Source organism: Tiliqua scincoides, chromosome 1 (genome assembly GCF_035046505.1).
Source record: "Tiliqua scincoides isolate rTilSci1 chromosome 1, rTilSci1.hap2, whole genome shotgun sequence".
Lineage (NCBI taxonomy): Eukaryota > Metazoa > Chordata > Lepidosauria > Squamata > Scincidae > Tiliqua > Tiliqua scincoides.
Window position 1 is genome coordinate 155,094,742 of NC_089821.1, and position 19,542 is coordinate 155,114,283.

The window sequence follows — 19,542 nt, forward strand, 5'->3', positions numbered from 1 at the left end:
CAAACCATTTCATATACAGATCTGCACCACTTAACAATTGGACCCTTGTGGTTGAAGCACAATAAAAAGGCTCTTAATGAGGCAATCAGGTCTCCCATAGTCTGCAGCAGAGTGTCTGTTTACACAGCAAAGAGGCTCTTAATGCAAAGAAGAGGCAGTCAGTCTCCAGTAGCCTGAGCATCAGAGTGTCTGGTAGGGTGTGTCTGTTTACAAAACAAAGGTGCTAGATTGGGCTGAATGTTTGCTTAATGACCTAATCGCATAACAATGGGGATCACAGTATCCCCTTAAGTGATGCACACCTGTAGTTAAATAGCATTTGTGAATGCTGCTCAACTATAGCTGAAGACAGGCTGAGCCTACTTATCCTTGAATTTCGCTCAATGCAGGTCCTCTCTCCCACCATTGAGCCACATTTGGCCCAACCTGAAGTCTCTGGAGGTGACAGGAGCTGTACCCCAGTCACCTCCAGAGGCTCTTCTGAGGCCCGTGGAAGCTGCACGCAGCCTCCATGGGCCTCAGAATGGTTTCTAGAGGTCCAGAAGGGCACTTCTGGTTTTTAGTCAAAAACCTGAAGTGCCTTTCTAGGACCTCTGGAGGTCATTCTGTGGCCTGTGAAGGCTGTGCGCATCCTCCACGGGCCTCAGAAGAGCCTCTGGAGGTAACTGGGGTACAGCTCCTGTCAGCTCCAGAGATGTTGCCTCCGAGGCTTTCAAGGTTCTTTCTGAGGACTGTGGAGCCTGCACACAGCATCAGAAAGGCCTCTGGAGGTCCTAGAAAGGCATGCAGCCTCCAAGGGCCTCAGAACCGCTCCAATCATGGTTGGAGCTTAGTGGCCCCTGTGTGATTTGGTTTAATGCAGAATTTTGTATCCATGAGGGTTCCAGGAATGGATAATGAGGGTCGACTTGTAGATGAATTCAACTATATGCTATTATAGTTCATTTATATATGCTATTATAGTTTATACGTATAGCTTATACATATATGCTGAATAGCATTCATAAAGCCTTCTGGGGGCCAGAAATATATCATGAAGCAGGTGATGGCCAGAAAATAAGCATTTTGTTCTCACATAGAAATGCATTAGCTGCAAATGACAGAAGAGAAAATGTGCCAATCATGATCATGTTTTCATGGTATGACAGAGCTCAATTATCACAAGGGCCAGATGGGGGCTGCATCTGGCCTATGGTTCTTATGTTTGACACCCCTGTTCTAGATCTTTCAGAAGGAGGAAAAAGGGTAATTTAAAAATGAACACACAGAAGACAGGACAGCTGCACAAGAGTAAAATGTCATTTGAAAGGGGAGGCAATGGCTAAGTGTCTGCAAATACAGTAAGTCTCTGAGCCAAGATGGGGGAGCTGGAGTGATTAGGTTGCAAAGGAGGACACAGATAACAGTGGGCAGTTTAGAGAGAATCAATGAGATATGGTTGTTTCTGGGTGCATCTGCTGTGGAGAAGATGGGGAGAGGCATTGTGGGAATGATGTTCTAGTTGTAGAGATACGTTTAGGAGGACCAAGATCATTGTGGGTGGGAAAAATGAGGCCCAAGTAACTTAGTATAGAGATGATGCTGTTGTCTTCCTCATCAAATTGCTGAGAGTGATCTTGACTTGGAGAAAGAAATCAAAAGGTATCTGAAAGTGAAAATATAATAATGGATGACTTTGCTACCCTCTCATAGACTGGTGTGACCAAAGAGAATTTCTAGATAACCTAATGTACCCTAGAACAGTTGGTCTTGCGGTCTTGCAATTGAGCAGAGGGAAGGTAACTATAGACTTTATCTGATGGTGTCCAGCATCTATGGTGAGATGCAGTGCTTAACTGATAGGGAGCAGTGTTTTCAGCATGATGTAGGTGGAAAGTCTTGAAGAAAGTCCTTGAAGTCCAACACAGATGCATTTGACTTCAAAAGAAGTGTTTCTTGAAAATGACAGGACTAATAAAAAGGACACTGAAAGGCAAAGGCACCCCTCCAGAGTGCACAAAGGTTATTTAAAACTGCAGTAACAGAAGTTCAACTAGAATATCTACCACTAAGTTGAAAAGGTCCTGTCCCACTCAGGAGGGTACCAGCATGGCTCAAGAGTTGAAGGAAGCTATAAAAGGTAAGAAGACTTCTTTCAGAAAATGGAAGCCTTATCCAAATGGGAATGGAGATACAAATTCTGGCAAAAGAAATGCAAGATGACAAAAAGGGATGTGAAAAAAGAAAATGAGGAGTACATGGCTAAAAGCATCAAGGCAAATGATGCCACAGGTGTATACATTTGGTTCCTGTTGAGCAGAAAAGGCTTAGATACATCAAAAGCAGGAAACCTGCCAGTGAGGTGGTTGGATGAGGACATAAAGGGAAATTTAAAAAGGATGTGGTAATAACAGAAGTTGGATGGAAACTTTGCATCTGACTTTGCTATAGAAGGCATAGGACAGATACCCATGCCTGATATGACCTTCTCAGGGAGGGAGTCTGAAAAAGTGAGTCAAACTGAAGTGACGAGGGATATGGTTCTAGGGTACATTGACAAATCACTTGTTCTAGATAGCATTCACCCAAGAGTTCTTAAGAAACTCAAGTGTGAAACAGCAGATCTCTCAACAAACACATTTCCACAAATTAACTTCTGTGGCAGAGGTCTGGAAGGTAGCCAACCTAACACCCATAATCCTCAAAAGGAATTTTTTAAAAAGGACTGAGGAGGAATCTGGGAAATTTCAGGCCAGTCAGGTTACCGTTTGTTTTGGGTTAACTGATGGAAAGCAAAATTCAAAATAAAATTATTAGGCATATTAAAGAACAGCTCTGCTGAAGAAGAATCAGGGCAGTTTCTGTAAAGGGAAGTCATGTTTCACTACCCTTCTTGAGCTCTTTGAGGTATGCAGATAGAGAGGTTATCCACTTGATATTGTATACTTGGAATTTCAAAAAGCTGTTGACAAAATCCTTCACCAAAAAGCTCTTGAGTAAATTTAGTCAGATTCAGACACCTTTATTAGGCATTATTGAAAATACAAAGAACATACAGAAGTAAATTTAGTCATAGAATAAGATAAAAGGTTCTTTCATGGATTGGGAACTAGTTAAAGAACCAGAAGTGGAGTAGGAATAAGTGGGCAATGGTCACAGTTCCCTCTACTAAGAAGTGGGTCTGTTTTGGGCCTGGTGCTTTTAAGCTTTTTCATTTATGACCTGTATGTAACGAGTAACTAGCAAGGTGGGCATGTTTGCAGGTCACATCAAACTCTTCCAGCTGGTAAAAACCAGAACAGATTGTGAAGAGCTCCACAAGGACTTCTTTTTCTCAGCCTGGATAAACAGGCAGCCTGTAACTCTGTGTGAAGTGATGCCCTCTGGGGCAAAAAAAATCCCACCTGGCCATCACACCTCAAGAAGGAAACTGGGAAAACTGCAAGAGAAGGCAGCCAAAATTATCAGAGGGCTGGATCACATTTTGTGTAAATGTACCTTTGCACACCAGTTGCAGGGGAACGGAGAGAAAGGAGTGAGTGCTTTTTTCTCCTGCTTGTGGGCTTCCCAGAGGCAGCTCATAGGAAAAGGAATGCTGGACTAGATGGTCTTTGGCCTGATCCAGCAGGGCTTTTCTTATGTTCTTATGAAACTGCTTATTAACAGTAGCCTCTGTTTGTCATAAACAAGCAGGCACTTGCCTTTAATCTACCAGGTATTTTTTTTCTTTGATACTCCTTTCAAAAGGAAGTAGTAGCATGCCTCAGCTGGATCCCGCCATGAAAAGAAAGCTTTGTTTCACTTGTCAGGATGCATATTAGTAATTCTTTCTCCCTCTCTCGCAAATGAATGATAGATCCAACTTCTGTGGGGAGATTTGATGCCAGAAAAAGTGTGTACTGTACTGTGTGTAAATATTCTGAAACCTACATAAATTGCCATTCTCCCAGTCACCTGTGACAGTCATTTTACTTTTGGTTGGTTTTTTTTCTATTGTGCAGGAAAAAAAAAAAAACCTATTACACCTTAAAATGAGTAGATTAAGGAAGTGTGCATGGCTACAAGGGTGTGCAGTCTGGCTGCATTGATTTCGCTCTTTGTGCAGTTCTCAGTCTCCCATCTTGAGCAAGCAATGATTAGATACGGTATCACATGGCAGCAAACCGAGAGGACTGAATGATCTCGGAGACAAATTTATAGTTGCTTCGGGCTCTGCTGGGTACTTGCATGTTGAACTGAACAGTGCGAATCGGTTCAGATCACGATTGGAAGAAATTCAGTTGGCTTTGTTTGGGGAGATTGGACATCTGTCTTGGGACATCTGATCCCTACAATTCAGAGGGCACTTTAGGGTAGGTCATGCTCATCGGTGGTAAAATGAATGAGAATGGACTGATACGTAATGCATTCTTTAGTTATGTCTGAAATTATTATTATGGATACTTATATACTGGTTTTTAATGCAAAAAAGTTTATTTACTCAATTTATATCCTGATTTCTCCCTGATGGGCAACCAAAGTGGCTGAAACTACTTTACAAAGCAAAAGAAATAAGATGGCTCCATGTCCCAAAGGAGCTTACAATCTAAAAACTGACGCACAAGAAAGACACCAGTAACATCCATACAACAATAGCCTTCGTTAGGGACACTTTGTTGTGATTTATATGGACAGTTACTCTTCCCCTGCTAAATATGAGAGCCACCACTCTAAAAGGTGTTTCCATCAAAACATGCATTAGGTTCACAGTATCCTCCTTTTGTACTCTTGCACAAGCACAGAAGACTAGCTAAATATTATGTTGCTGAAAGGCATGTAATCTATATTATACTGTAATCAGCCAGTTAAAATTATGGGAGTTCCAAGAATGCATGTAATCAATTTTAATCACTGGTGCAAGACCAGACCAGGAAAGGGAAGGGACGATAGCTTGCTGGCAGGGCACCTGCTTTGCATGCTGAAGGTCCCAGTTTCAGTCCTGGGTATCTTCAGACTCCTTTGTGAAATTCTGGAGAGCTGCTGCCAATCTCTGCTTACAATGCTTAGTTGATGAACCAAAAGCCCGACTCAGTTCAAGGTACCTTCTCTATGCAGCCATGGGGAATATTATGGCTTTGCAGAAGTGCCTGCCCCAACCCAGTGACACTTACAGTACTAACAAATGCGAGTTAATATTTATAAAACTTCTGCAATTTGGTTGCTGCCTTTCCCATGACCAGATCCCATGTCATAGTGGCAATGTCTCAATCCAGTCATCTTGGGTGCAGGTAATTTCCAGTGCCAGCACACAGTTCCTAAGGAAGTGTACTGCTGGATTGTTATGTGCCATGTGATCCATTTCCCCACATGATCATGTGCCATTGTGGTGATGTGGGACCAACTCCCAGAGGTAACAACTCCCAGAGGTAACACATGCTTATATATGGGGTTTTTTTCTTTTGAAAATTCAGAGTTGTTTACATGGGGCTCCCCAACTTTTCTTATCCAGGCACTGATCAGATCCATGCTTGCCTAGCAAGCTTCAATGATGCTACAGCATTAGGGGCCCCTAGACCAGGCCAGTTCCAAGTTGAAGAGGCACCTGAATTGCAGTCCAATTTCTCGCTGCCTCAGTAAGAGAGAAGAGGATCAGAGTACAGAATGAAGTGGGTGTGTGACTGGTGGGTTGGAAGAGGTGGCGGGCAGGAACACGGTGCAGGACCCCCTGTCAGTTTGATGCCTCTTCCAGCGCAGCACTTGATGCATCTGCTTCAGTCTTCCTCATGGCTGGGCTGGCACTGCCCTACAGCATTCTCTGGGCTTAGTGAATTGATGCTCCAAATCACTTCTCGGAATAATCTCTGCTGATCACTAAGATGTGGAAAGCCATCACTGGGGTATAACATTCTGCTGGATTTTTTTTTATATTGGTGGCTTAAATGGTTTTATATTTTTTACATTTAAAAAATCACGTATTCTTTGTGCCTGTATTTTGTTTTTTTTTAACTATTTACTATATGTTTTTATATTATGCAAGCCACTTTGGGTGCCCATTTGGGAGAACAGCAGGGTATAAATTGAATAAATAAAACAAAAACACAAACCCACATAGCCATTTGGGCTAGTTCTAGGGGTTCAAGATTTTAGGACTATAACTAGATTCTAATTATTTTATTAGAGTGGTAACAATAGATTACAAGTATATTCTGTTTTGAAGAAGCAGGTTTATTTGTAATCTAAATGCAGTTTTTTTTAAGTTACCATGACTTCTATTCCCCACTTCTAAATCTATTCCCCATGACTTTCAACCTCTCAGGGTATGGAAGCAAGAGGGTCGTGGTCTAATGCAGGATGACTCATTATCAAGAGGGTGGGATAGAAGCTGTGGTTGCATGAGTCTGTGTGGGTTTTGTGGGGGAAAAGTATGAACTATTTTTGAACAATTTTCTGTAATCAGACAACAATCACATGCTTGCCTTACTCACAGGTTTCTTCCCTTCCTTCAGCTGCCACATTTCCCTTCATATGTAATTTCCCACATGATGATAGCTGGCTGGGGTTTATCTGAGGTTAGCATTTCATCACTGTGCAGAAAATTGAAGAAAAACCTCAGAGATATAAACTAGAACAAGAAGCTGAAAGAAGGAAAAAGAGAGATGATGACAACATAGATAGTGTAAAGGCTGCAGTGGCAGCTGGGACTTATTCTGCACTCTTCAAAATGCTTTAGGAAAGAAGTCCATGGAAACATTGACATGAATAGTAATTCCCTCTTTGGGAACTGAAGTTAGGGTTGCAAGGTTAGAGTGGGAGAAGTGGGATCTTAGAACCCTCATTAAAACTATAGTTTCTAGGATGCTTGCGGAGGGGGTGACTGCTAATTTAAAATGGGTACAAGTGTGTAGTGTAGATATGTCATAAAAAGAAGCATTTGAATTTCATTCAAGAATATACGCCGTGTCATTCCTAGCTGCTGTTTTGGTGGGCAATGCACATAACTGGATTGGCTTTCCAAGTTCCCTCATGTAGGCTTCTTTGTTGTCAACACTGTTGTGGAAAGAGCACACACTGCGACATGAGAAGATGGTCACTTTGGCTTTAGATGCAGTGACTCTACCATGCCAATTTAAATGGAAATATGGTGCTCTAAAGCATCAAGGGACAAGAGAGCTGCTAAGGGCGATTCCACATTTGCAAGAAGACACACACTTGCAGAGAGAAGTTCTTTATAGTCCAATTTTTCAATGCAATTATTCTCAAGCAGTCCACTAGCTTTAATGGGGAAACTCTGGAGAAACAGAGGACTGCAGCCTTAGGGAGTAATTATCTCTAGGCAACAGATTAAAAAATCTGATTATTCAATAAAGCCACGTCTGGAGTTGATCTGAGGCAGAAAGAAAAAAGAGATAAAAGAAAATATTAATCAGTAATTCAGAAATACTCTCAGCTGCCCTCAGGCAAAGGGTTTGGATTTCATTTTTGCAACAGGCTTTTTATTGAAGGTTCTCAGAGGCGAGAGTGGCCAGGATTCAAACCCAGAAAGATGTCTGAATGATTCTGGAGGCCTTGAGTAAGTTCCAAAGGTGCCCTTTTGCATGTGGAAGATGTCTTCTGTTCATGGCAAAGCTGCTTTACTTCTTGTACTACCATCTGGCATGAGGAAAGTGACACCAACTCCCCAGGTGTTCTTGCACAACCAAAAGTAAGAAAACAGATCTATGGAACACACCCTGTGTAGCACTGTGGGAACTCTCGTGCAAGCACTTGCACAAGGAGTTGTGGAGCAGTACTAGTGATTATTTTCCCCATGTCCCCTAAATCCACCTGGTATGGTTAATTAGTCCTTTTTATGCCTCTAGGGCAGTCCTCCACAATTCCTCCTACATGGAGACCTGCCTTCTCCTCTGATTAACAGGTAGCAACTTTGATTGCACCTTTACTTTTCACAATGCATGGGCAAGTGGGAGTAGGCACCACTGCTTCCTGGGTCCTGTTGTTCTCCCAGCTGCTGAAGCAAGTAGGCCTCCCCAGGCCTTATGGGCCTATGCGCTGGCAGGAGGACAATGTATGGCTGGTGAGATAAGTTACACTGTCAGGGTTGAAGAGGGCAGGACGGGGAGGAACCAGGGGGACCAGTGGAGGTATCATCCATTGGATCATCATGTCTGGCTGAAAAGCCTGTCACAGAGCATCTCCAGTATGCACTGGCAAAATAGCTGGCGCAGACTCGAGTAGCCCCATTGTGGAGCCTGTACCCTTACGAACATTCCCTTCCCCTGAGGAGACCGCCGTCAGCCTCTGCAGGCCTGCTGGATTCAACAATAGCCTTCCTGGTACTGCTGCAGTTGGCACTGCTACGGCGGTCAGGATTGGGCTGCCCATCTCATAGCAAGAGGATTCCTTGCTACCCATCTTCCATTATGAAAACATTCTCAATAAGACACTATTTTAATAATGAATCCTGCTCTAGTTATGTCACAAGCTAGGACCTGTAACAGAATGACTAGCACCCTTGCCAAATAGTTACAGTTCCCAGGATTCGACCCTTTGACTGTGAAACTGGTACAAACCAATGCAAGCTTGTAGAGTGGATAATCCCAAGGGAACTGTTTCTTTCCTTCCAGCTAGATGCTGTCCTTGCTCACCTTGACTGATGCCCTCTTTTCTATTGCCACATCATGATTTCATGCTCTTGTTTTTGCAAGGAGTGTTGCCAACTGGTTAACATGTCTAAGGCTACAATCCTATCCACACTTTCCTGGGGGTAAGCCCCATTGACTATAATGGAACTTACTTCTGAGTAGATGTGGATAGGATTGGGTATGTATGATGAACTTAAAATCTAACATAAACAAAAGCTACTGCCAGGGCCAGATTTATGTACAAGCTAAATAAGCTGCAGTTTAGGGTCTCCAATTACAAGGGGCCTCTGATGCAGATTAAAAGATTTTATGTATGTTAATTAAGATATCATAAAGGTGATAAATTATTTTAACTTGAAACTAGTTCATTATGCAAATAGGCTTGGTGCACAATATTTAAGTTCAATGGATTTTTTTGTTGCACCTTTGCCTATGAATATATGCAAATATAAACCTTTAATATTTCTATTTTCTTTGTAGTTTTTGCTTGAAAAATGTATTTGCTTTGGTTATGTTATGAGTCTGAGATGAGGTCTCTCTGACTTGACACAGTTAGGGACTTAGTATGGCTTAATCTGACCAGGACTACCACTCATTTTTTAGACAGAGAGAGGGCCATTTGGAGGATCATATGTAGGGGTGGGCTTTTTCGGGGATAACTAAATAAAAACACATAACACCACTTTTCACACTTCTAATTCTTGTTAAAACACACACACACACACACACCCCGGAAATCTGGGCAATCTGTGAAAAAAATGAAACTATTCTCTAACACCTCTACATACATGTGGCTGTCTGCTGACACTATACCACCTATAACACCTAACTAGTACACTTTAACAGTGATTATAATTTATAAAAAAATGCACCTTTGGAATAAAAACACATAACACCACTTTCTATACTTCTAATTTTGGAAAACACTAAAATCTGGAAGAACAAATTTTTTTTTTTAAATTATTTGATACACATTAATGTGATGAACAAAAGGACCAGCATAAAAAATTACAAAATCACCAATAACTACAGACAATAGCTTTCTGTCCAAATAAACACAACCAAAAAGTTAACTGAAAGAAAAAAAACTACTAAACACGAAGACCTCACCTCACATACACTCATAGCCCTTCTTTCTCTTTTTTTTTTTGCGTTATTCTCTTACCAATTTTCGTCCTAGAAAATCACAGACCAACAATCCAGCTTACCTCCTATATCATTTTTCTTCTCATTCAACTCAGTACCATATATCAACAAAGGCTGCCAAATTTTCATAAACTGATCATGCCCTACTTCTCCCCTATACATTCTGGCCTTATTAGTCAATTTTTCTATTTGCCAGGATCTGGGGAAAAAAAATAAAACCATTTTCACCCACCTCTAGTATTATGGGATCTATTCCTCATTGGCTTTCAAGAAACCATCCTACAGTAGTGTAGCTGGCTGAGGGGAATGGTTAATACTGAGGTGCTGCAGTGCACTGTGTAAGCAGCAGGGATGGGAAAATCCAGCAGGGCTTGACTCAAGTAGAGTCTAGAGTCACTGTCTCCCTGCGACTCGACTCAAAAAAGAGTCATAACGGGAGCACTTTACAAGTCACCCTTTAGTGACTCTAAAAGACTCAAGTTGAGTCTCACCCCTCCTTTTGAAAAGCCCATCGTGGAAAAAAACGGGGCTGCTAGAAGGCTCTCTGTGTGTGTCAGCATTTTCTTTAACTACTCCCCTGCTGTCCCATCCCATCTATAAACAGGGCAGGAGGGGGTGGGAGGGACTGCATAAGAGCTAAGACAGAAGTGGCAAGAGGGAGGACAGTCAGGTGCAGCAGCTGCAAGGCTTCCCATGATGACCCAATCCTTTGCAGCCCTACTCAGAAATAGTCCCACTTTAGTCAGTCATTCAATGAGGCTTCCCCCTCCCTATCAGCCATGCGGTGCAAAGTGTGATTGCTATGAACTCCCTCCCCCATTCCCTGCCTCCTCCCCTTCCCTGGGCTTCTCAAGCCAATCATAAGCCCTTGGCTCCTCCTCCTGCCCTCCCTCAACCAATGAAAATATCAGAGTGCCCATCCTTTGTGCAATGATCATCCATTCCTTCTTTGCTACCAGAGATGGGAAAAGAGACCCCAGTCCCGCTTTCCCCATTCATTGCAAGAGGAAAGCATTAACCCTTCCCTGCCTCCCAGCTGGTCACACAGTCAGAATGCTGGCCCCACAAGGTTTTTCATGCTTCGAAAACAGTAAGCAGGCACACCCAGATTCAAGTCTGCATGCATGGGCACAAGTGCCGAGTCAGGGAGGTCCCTGACTTGAGTGTTTTTCAGAGTCTTCCACACATGTGACTCACAAGTCAATGAGTCACCCAAAATCATGCATTTCTGTGTCTCAAGTTCAAGTCACTGACTCAAGTTCCCAACCCTGATAAGTGGCCCCTCCCACTTGCCATCAGAGCTATTCTGGGCAGCAAAGACAATGCACAGGTGTTCGCAGTACCAAACAGCATCTCCTGGCTTTGCTGTTGCTGCCTGGAACAGCTCTGATGGCAAGTAGGAGGGGCTGCTAACATAGCGTGTTTTGGCATCTTCAGTACTTACCGTTTTGCTCCCCCTCTAGCTATGCTACTGCCATCCTGAGTTCCTTGGAGAAAGATGGTATAAAAATGTGAAATAAATAGTTGCAGAATAAATTTTGTGCTAAAATGAAGATTTAAAAGAGACTAACATAGATTTGTAGTAGACACTATTGTCTTCTGCTGCCTGTGTTGTCTATTGTAAGAGAGAAAGTTATTGTTGTTCACCAAGCCTGATACTTTCCTCCTCCCCAAATCTACTAGTTTAGATACAATTTGAAAGGAAAGTCATCTTTTAAGATTTAAATCTGGCTCAGGAAAGAGAGAGACAGCAGTCCATCAAATCCATGAGACTTTTGCTTCTTGATGAGGCCTTCCTGATGAATCAGAGGTTGGGTAGGGAAGATTTTATGTAATAATTAAGGCTCTAATTGATTGAAGATTGCAGTCCTGTTAGCAATCTGGTACAAGACTTACTGTGAAGATTAGTTCTGGGCTGGCAGAAACTGTAACTTAATCATAATGCACTAACTGTAAGGTGGTTAGATTATCGTACTTGCAGAGTTATGATTAGTGGTGTGAGGGAGCCCATCTCATTGGTGGGAGTCTGTAAATGCAGGAGAGATCACTAATTACTGCAACATGTTCCAGAATGGGAACTGCGGACAGAGCAGTCATGGTCTACAGTTTGGAAAGACCAACCTTGCTGACTCACATTCCTCTTCTGGTATAATATGCAGATTGATCCTTGAGCAGTGCTCCATACACTTCTCCATCTTGTCTGACACGTGCTCCTTTATTTCACTGTATTTTCACAGCAACTTTGTGAGGTAGGGTTCAGTTAAGCAAAAACATGGGAAGGTCATAAAACCTACAAGTGAACAATGTGTTCTATGTGGTAGTAGAAATTCTTGTATTGCGGTTTGCAAGGAGATGTGTTACTAACTACAAGCAGAGACTTGCAAAAATGCATGAATATGGTTCTTTTTTTTTTTTTTTGGTTATAATTTTTCTGTCCCCATCCCAGGGCCTAGGAGAGGGAGGTAAAGGGGGTAATTTGTACCCAGGCCCAGGGTCAGAAAGGGGGCCAGGAACCAAAGGAGGGGGCCCAGAAAGTTCCTGGGATGTGACATTTTCCTGTCTCGCCTGAACTCACTGTCTGTTTGTGATACTCGGGCACAACCATGTGCATGCAGTGTTAACTGCTGCTGCAAGCCATATGCACTGGCCATGACCCTCCTGAACACAGTGTCAAATCTGGAAGGAAACTGGCTTGCTACATTAGCTCTTTGGCTTGTGGATCCCATAACCATGAAGGAGTGTAGAGAAGCTCAGTGACCCAGGGGGGCTACTGCTGCTGCGGAAGTTCATTTTGGTCCATTCTAGTGCGAGCCTAAACACGATGATGCCAATTTTCTGCAATTAATTTTCCAGAGAAATCCTCCTCTCAAGGAGAGCCTATGGTAGCAGAAGGGCAGTCTTCACTCAGAAGATAATGCTTATTGGTTTTAATGCTATTTTGTTGACAGCTTCCTTACAACTTGCAAAATTAGGTTGTTGCTATATGTTTGCTCAGTGATTCATTGCTTATTAAAGGTGATTTCTTCCCCATGCCTTCCCTTCATCAACCATCACTGGCTCCACAGGACTGCAAACAAGACAATTTCATTTTCCTCTTTCCGGAAGAGAAGCAAGAAAGCTGCTTTATCTCTCTGGGCTTCAGTTCCTCCTCTCTGCCTTTGCAATCGGAATATTTTTAAAAGTCCACTTACAGCGCAATCCCATGCACATTCACATGTATGTTGGATTCAATAGGGCTTACTCCCAGGAAGTTGTGCATAGGATTCCCTATGATTCCCTATTCCCATGATATGATTTACTTCTCCAGTGTTGGTGCACACATCTACCCCTTGAAAAAGATAAATAGAAATGTACAGTAGCAGGGTTGTTTTCTACTCCACAACTGAGGAAGGTTGGGTCTACTGCAATGTGATTTCCTCCCCATCTTATTCCAGAGGAGTTGACTGAGATTCCATTGGAACTAGCACTTGCAGAAGGGTTAGATTAAAAGCAACGGTGACTGGAATCTGCTTTGCAAGATCATGTGAATAAATCTGTAGGAAGAATGTGAACTATTTTTAAAATCTATATTGGATTCATATATGAACTTTTCAGAATCATAGGCACAGCAGAGATTCTCTGTTACAGTGAGCTATGGTCAAGGATAGAAATAAACAGACACTGGGTGTGTCTGGCCATATATGGTCTTTTTCTTATATAGTCACAAAATCAGTTGCATAGCAGTTCTTGTGTGTATGGTACATTTGAATACCAGATGTAGAAGGGATTTGGTTTTTTTGATCTGGTCTGTTTCTTTAAGAGCAAGATAAATGTTTGCCATTCCCACAGCAATTTTTACAGTGCAGGCTTGCACAATAACACTATACAGGTCTCACACGCAATGACTAAACTGCAGGATATCTGATCTTAAGCCGTAGGGAAATGAAGGCGAGGCTATCTTGCATTATACAGTGCTCTAGTTTTACAGCGAGGTGCCAGTGTCCTTTCCATAATGATTACCTACCCTGCTAATGAAGATGAACTCTGTACAACTCAGGTCATCCCAGGATTCACTTCCACAGAACAGCAGTTAATTTAGCGGGGCTAACTCCCAGGTAATTGGTCTAGGATTGTAACCTTGGTCTTGGTGACCTACAGTAAACTCACTGCAGCCACAACTAAATATAGGATGGTGAAGAAAAGAAGCACCATTGGTTGAGGGAAAATGATTGTGTCCTTGGACATCAAGCCATTAACTATTTGTTAGGTGGGGGGGGGGGGGAAGAAAAAACTTCAGGAGTCTCCCCTCTTTAGCTGCAAAAGGAGCTGCTCACACAGCTGTATCTGTGTAATAGAGAGGAATTTACAGAGCAGACAGCATGTTTGAGCAGCTCCTTTTACAGCTGAATAGGGGAGACTCCTAAACTGTATTTTTCCCCTGACAAAGTGCTGATTACCTCCAATTTCTTGGGACAATTGTTTCTGCTGGGTCAAAGCAGATTTGTCTTGTCTAATGCCACAGAATTATGGGGGGGGGGGAACAGTGGTGTTACCCCTATGATGGTCCTCCTCTCATGCAATGGGCAGGGCAATGCCCTGGGCAGTGGCTGTAATGATGCACCATTGCCTCGCCCCCTGGTGGTTTTTTGTCTGTAAATATTGATTGAATAGAGATATTTCAATGTAGTTTGTTCCATTGCATTATGCATGAAAATATGCATTGAATGATATATAACATGATGGTATTATTTGAAAATACCAAGTGGTGTCAACCCCCCCCCCCCCGCACATCACTAGGTGCAGCCCGCACTCCCCTAGCAATGCCACTGGGGGGAAGGATGGAGAGACCCTTCATGAAATCCCCAAGCTCCATCCTCTGACTACCCCAACTTTAACTAATGATCTTCCTGTAGAGTCACTGCAGACCTTCAGGGAAGAAAAGCCTAACAATGAAAAGCACATGGATGAAAATGGTAAGTATTGTGTATGCACACATTCATGCAATTGCACTTATAGCATTATATTCCAGATGTGGGTTTGTGCAACAAAATACAATCTGCATATTTCTCCAATTCCTTGTGCAGCACACTCCTTGAAACTCCCCTTTAGTAGCCAGGATTCTCATGCAACTGAATGAAGGGATCTGCAACCCTCTTTCAGAAATGATTGTTTTAAAGCACATCCTTCATTTGCAGGACAACCATGTCATATTTCTGAGGACAGTGCCACTGAATAAGCACATTGACTGCACAAGCCCATGTTGCTCATTCTGCACTAATAACAATAACAATAACAATAACAACAACAACAACTTTATTTTTACCCTGCCTTTCTCCCTGAAGGGACTCAAGGCGGCTTACAACAGGTTAAAACAGATTAAAAACATAAGTTAAAAGACAGATAAAAGCATATAACACATATCATAAAAACAGATAAAAAGTAATCAGGTAAAAAGGAGCATAATCATAAAAAGAATCAGCAAATCATAAAAGAATCAGGCCTGTAACCAAGTATTTAAAAAATATTAAAAGGTGTTGAAGATGTTAAAAAGGCCCAGAACTCAGAAGGCATGGAACTCAGAAGATGTTAAAAAGGCCAAGAACTCAATGTCACCGTGGCATGGATCACCGTGGCCAGGTCTGCACGATCCAAGTATGGCCGCAGCTGGTGCACCAGCCGAAGCTGAGCCGAAGGCCCCCCTAGCCACAGCCGCCACCTGGGAATCCAGGAGCAGCTGCGAGTCCAGGTGGACCCCCAAGCTGCGGACCTGCTCCTTCAGGGGGAGTGCAACCCCATTCAGCGCAAGCCAATAGTCCAGCACCTGCATCCAGGATTTCCGAACCAGGAGAGCCTCTGTCTTATCCTGATTTAGGACTTATCTGGACACTAGGACTGTGGCAGCCCTAGCAGTTCCTTAGAAACTGGCAAATCTCAGCATTTGTGTTAAAATTTCAACCTATTATGACTTAGTGGGAAGTTGGAAATATTTTTTCCTCTGCCATATAATGTTTAGCAGTACTATACTTTCTCAAAGCTCTCATCACACACTATTTCAATCATTCTTACAATTACCCTATAAGGTAGACCAGAGCAACTTCTAACGCAAGTTGAGACACAGTAAATTCTCAAGGACTGCCTGATTGCATATGACTCTGCCAAGCAGTTATAACCTTTTGGAAATGCTCTGTTCTATGTGCTGATGCTTCCACGTGTTTAGTTGGCAAGTATCAGTACAAGACCCAGCACTGGAACTCCCTCCCCTAAGAGATCCATTCTAAAATGTTCATTTTCTTGTTGAGCTAATGTTTTATTGTGCTTTTGAGCTGTTTTTTTATTTTGTACACTGCTTCAGGGCTATTATGAAAGGCAACCTAGGAATGCTAAAATAAAAATTCTCACTTCTTTTTGTAAGTCTTCTTTTTGTGCTTTTTATGTAAAAATCTGATCACTGTAAAGACTGGAGAAAGGAAAGAGAAGCATTTGTAATGGAAATGACTATTTTCAGAAATTGAAGTTTGGTATTTGCATTTGACTGAAGCAATGTGAAAATGCCCAGTAGCCTACTAGCCAGGCCAGAACCACCCAAAGAGGTCATGAATGAGTTGAGATCTGAAAGAGATGGGGTGGAGGTCTCTCTGTGCTGGTGCCCTTATTCACTACACCTGCTTTCAATGCAGAGGAGCTGAGCTGCCACATTTATACTAAGTTCCGAGCACCTCTACAGACATTTCACAATCCTGTATGCATGTCAGCCCACCCAAAAAACCTGCTACACTGCTTCTCAGTGCCATTCTTGCATTACTCTACTCCAGGCAGCTGCCTAATATACCTGTGTAGTCAACCCTCCTTGATTGTGTTGGTCTCAAGAAGCATTTTGAGTATTGACTTGGTGAGGACCATGAAAACAGAGCTCCTGATCTAATACACAGGAAAGAGAACTAAATGTGTGTGTGTGAGTGAGAGAGAGATGCTCCCCTACTTGTTTAGCACTACCAGGAGATGCATCACTTCATGGGGATTTCTGTCTTGCCAGTGATTTCCGAGGGGTGGAAGCAGTGCAGGTTCTCCAATTTATTTTATATGCACAACAAGGATGTAAGGAAAATAGGCCATGTCTTCCCTTTGGGGGTGCGTGACTCATGCATGATTACACCTAAACTGGATTGTCTTTACCTCAGCTGTCCTTCCATGTTTATTCAGAAAGCTGCACAGTTGGGGAACTTCCAAACTGCCAACTAGTTTTAACTTCCTTCTCTCTGTTTAGCTATTCCTCGGATGAGTTGTGCAGAAACTGTAGTTGAAAACAAGTTAAACATCCCCCTGCTTGGTGTGATTTTACAATTTGGGGAATGCATCTTCACACCTGACTTGTTTTCATGTGCCTTCCTGCCTACCTGCAGTTTACAATGTGGGCATGGGACAGGGTTGACTCAGTCTTTTCAGTTGCTCAAGATGGGACAAGATGACCCGTAAGCATCGTCCAGTAAGAGACGGACAGGCTGCTGCTGACATGGTTGATTTCCCACATAAATGAAGACCAGTGTCCCCAGAATTCCTTGTGATGTGGCAGAGGATTCTAGGTGTTCATGTAGTTGGCCCAGGGGGTCATGTAGGCCAGAAGCAATGCAAAAGATTACACCTGTGCCTGTTTTCCAGCATTACAACTGCCACTTAAATTCTCTTGCCCAGGGCAGCCTTCTCATTATTCTGTGTGATCTGTGAGATTGCACCTTCATAGATTGCTCCACCAGATGTTTTCTCTCTAACATGCTGTGGTGGAGGATGGGGCTCAGGTTTGGCACCTAGCAACCGGCACCCACTTCCCTGTCCTCCGTTTCCTCCTTGGAATTAAACTGGGCTGAGAGTTAACACTTGGTTGGCAACCTTCGGTCTCGAAAGACTATGGTATAAGCCTACAGCACCCGGTATTCCCAGGCGGTCTCCCATCCAAGTACTAACCAGGCCTGACCCTGCTTAGCTTCTGACATCAGATGAGATTGGGCGTGTGACTAGGGAAGCTCCAGGCAGGAAGAGGATGTGGTGGAGAAACTTCCCTCACAGTGTGGAAGAGAGTCCTCAGCCCAGGGAGATCCCCCTAAAAGCCTTTAGGGAATGGAGGCCGGTGTGTCATGGAAAAGTTATCATTAGGTCTGTTTCACTTTAAATATCAACTGTAAGATTTTTTCTTCTTCTCTTGACTTGTAGTGATTAAGCCTATAATTGGGAACTTAAAACCATCTGTGAGGCTAAATGGGGAAGGGATAGGTTGTGCTATCTTTAAGATCTCCCCCAACTAGAGAGGGAGAAGTTAGTTTCTTTGGGTTCTGCTGAGTTTTTTTTGTTGTCACCTAGATTGTATTGTGGGGAAAGACCTAGTAAATGAGAGCTAGGGTTTTCCTATTAGTTTTTAATTCTGTTAGTGTTTGCAAGGTATATTGTTATTCTGTACCTTCTTAATATTGTGTGTTTAAAGTGATTGTGTGGAAATAAATTACTTTTCTTTTACTGATGTTGGAGGACTTTGGGTTCATTCAGCTCCAGATTGGTTAGTATCTGGAAGTAAGAGACCCTTAGAAACACACAGCTGCCTGTTATACTAGAAGGGAGCAAGTGGTGTGTGAGATACAGTGGTCTGGGAGGAAGGGGCAACCAGCTCCCTCCAGACTGAACGGAGACCAGGCTGGTAAAGCAGAAAAATTTAAAAAAATTTTTTTATTAAAAAGATAACAGCACACCAAAACAAGGAATGGAAATAAAAAGTGATTAAATACAGCATTTTGGGGAGCCAAGTAATGGTGATAAATAGAATAGAATCATAGAGTTGGAAGGGAGCTATTCCAACCACTTGCCTTAGGCAGGAAAAAAGGGCAGAGCCAAGATTGGCATGGAGAGCTGAATAAGGCAAGCTGAAAACAAATAATAAAACTAACATGCCTTTCTGGGTACTTTCCCTACCTTATAAACAGATTCCAATTCAGGAGATCATTTCCTATACCCACACTAAATCAAGGAGAAGGGGAAGACCTTCACCTATGCACCTGATGCTCCAAGTTAGAGACCAGGACGAAGCACAATGGAGGTTTCCTTCCTTTTCTTCTCATAACCTCTTGTTGTTCCTATACTTAGCTGTTGATTTCCTTTAACTTTCCAGCTCTGGGGGAATGGGGAGGGGGCTTCACTGTCCAACAAACTGGAGCCAAGCTAAGTTTTTTGTTTACTGGTCAGTTGGGGACAAAGAGGAAGGTCAACCACAACAAAACAAAAATAACTTCTGAACCAAAAGGACTTAACAGCACCTTCAAGAAGCTGATCAATAAAACAAAGCTTCTTATGGTATAGAAAATAAAGGGAAATCAGGATTTTCTCCATTCTTGTCTTACTTTCCTCTATGTTAACAATACCCAAGTGTGATTAGTTGAGCATTCACTCAGCATTATTTTTTTGGCAGACCTCTATGAACCTCTGGCAAGATTGGTATATTCTAGAAATCTTGGCAGCTCTCCCCTTCCTTCTCAGCTGCTTGACCTAAATGTTGTGGATATATGTGTTTTGACATGGTACAATGCACTTGTGAATACTGCAGGCCAGATGGATCCAGCCGAAGTCAACTGTTAACTACTGTGTTACAAATGGCAGAGCACATCTTCAAGCTGAAGGAGCATGGAGGCATTATGATTTGAAACTACAGATGACCCATACAGTGACTGACTGAATGAATGAGTGAACCGGTCAACATTATCTTGGAAATCTTCAACCCAAAGGAACCCTGGGATTTGTAATTCTGTGAAGAGGTTATGGATCTCTACCAATGAACCCT